This window comes from Macaca nemestrina, chromosome 5, assembly GCF_043159975.1.
Source record: "Macaca nemestrina isolate mMacNem1 chromosome 5, mMacNem.hap1, whole genome shotgun sequence".
NCBI classification, from domain to species: Eukaryota; Metazoa; Chordata; class Mammalia; order Primates; family Cercopithecidae; genus Macaca; species Macaca nemestrina.
In genome coordinates, this window is record NC_092129.1 from 150,227,833 (window position 1) to 150,229,619 (window position 1,787).

Consider the following 1,787-nt stretch of genomic DNA (forward strand, 5'->3'; position numbering starts at 1 on the left):
TAAGCAAACAAGATTGTTTTTAGAACTCAATTAAGTATGCTGACGTGTTATTTTATGAGGTAAATATGTTTTCCAGGGAAATTATTGAAAAAAAGTAGAATAAGGAGTGACTAGCTCTGTAAGGTGCTAAAACATACTCTACATTTACTTTTAAAAATGCATTTGTTACTGTTCTTTTTTATTAAATATGCTAGTAAAACAGAGTCTAGAAATAGAAACAGAAAGAGTTGAGATGTAGTTTCAGTTTTTGGTAAGTTGTATTCCAAACTCATTTCTTTCACTAAATAGATCCTGAATAAATAAACTTGAAATATAAAGAGGAAATATAAAATTACCAAGACAGATGTTATTTTTTTTTATTATTATACTTTATGTTCTAGGGTACATGTGCACAATGTGCAGGTTTGTTACATATGTATACATGTGCCATGTTGGTGTGCTGCACCCATTAACTCATCATTTACATTAGGTGTATCTCCTAATGCTATCCCTTCCCCCTCCACCGACCCCACAACAGGCCGGGGTGTATGATGTTCCCCTTCCAGTGTCCAATTGTTCTCATTGTTCAATTCCCACCTATGAGTGCGGTGTTTGGTGTTCTGTTCTTGCGATATTTTGCTGAGAATGATGGTTTCCAGCTGCATCCATGTCCCTACAAAGGACATGAACTCATCCTTTTTTATGGCCGCATAGTATTCCATGGTGTATATGTGCCACATTTTCTTAATCCAGTTTGTCATTGATGGACATTTGGGTTGGTTCCAAGTCTTTGCTATTGTGAATAGTGCTGCAATAAACATACGTGTGTGTGTGTCTTTATAGCAGCATGATTTATAATCCTTTGGGTATATTCCCAGTAATGGGATGACTGGGTCAAATGGTATTTCTAGTTCTAGATCCTTGAGGAATCGCCACACTGTCTTCCACAATGGTTGAACTAGTTTACAGTCCCACCAACAGTGTAAAAGTGTTCCTCTTTCTCCACATCCTCTCCAGCACCTGTTGTTTCCTGACTTTTTAATGATTGCCATTCTAACTGGTGTGAGATGGTATCTCATTGTGGTTTTGATTTGCATTTCTCTGATGGCTAGTGATGATGAGCATTTTTTCATGTGTCTGTTGGCTGCATAAATGTCTTCTTTTGAGAAGTGTCTGTTCATATCCTTTGCCCACTTTTTGATGGGGTTGTTTGTTTTTTTCTTATAAAAAAAAATATGGAACGCTTCACAAATTTGCGTGTCATCTTTGTGCAGGAGCCATGCTAATCTTCTCTGTATTGTTCCAATTTTAGTATATGTGCTGCCATAGCGAGCATGACAGATGTTATTTCTAATACTATCATCATCATTATAATTATGTTTGAAGACAAACAGACTTTTTAAACCCTTATGTGTTGCTGGTGGGAGTGAATGATTTTACAAATACCTGGTAATTTGGCAATTTCTTAAAAAGTTTAACGTATGTTTGCCCTATGACCCACCAGTCTCATTCTTTGGAATCTTCCTAAGAGACATAAAAACATATGTCCTCACAAAAATATATTCAAGGGTTCAGAACAGCCTTAGCCTCAGTAGGCCGAAACTGAAAATCCAAATATCTTTCAACTAGAAAATGAATAAACAAAATTCTACTACATCCAGGCAAGGCAATATCATTCAACAATAAAAGGGGACAAAAGTAAACTTATCTGGCAGGGGAGCTACCATGAACATCAGGGTAGTTTTCACAAGGCAAATTTCAACCCTTGCACTCTGGATGATGAGACATTACATTACTTAGTGGGTACA

At 36.5% G+C, this 1,787-nt stretch overlaps 1 non-coding gene across 1 annotated transcript; it reads right to left on the reverse strand.

Annotated features, from left to right (window-relative positions):
• Window positions 1-1,208: 1,208 nt before the first annotated feature.
• LOC112424163 (U6 spliceosomal RNA) lies at window positions 1,209-1,315 on the reverse strand. Its single transcript, XR_003014830.2, has one exon. It is a non-coding gene; the product is annotated as a U6 spliceosomal RNA (small nuclear RNA).
• Window positions 1,316-1,787: the final 472 nt, after the last annotated feature.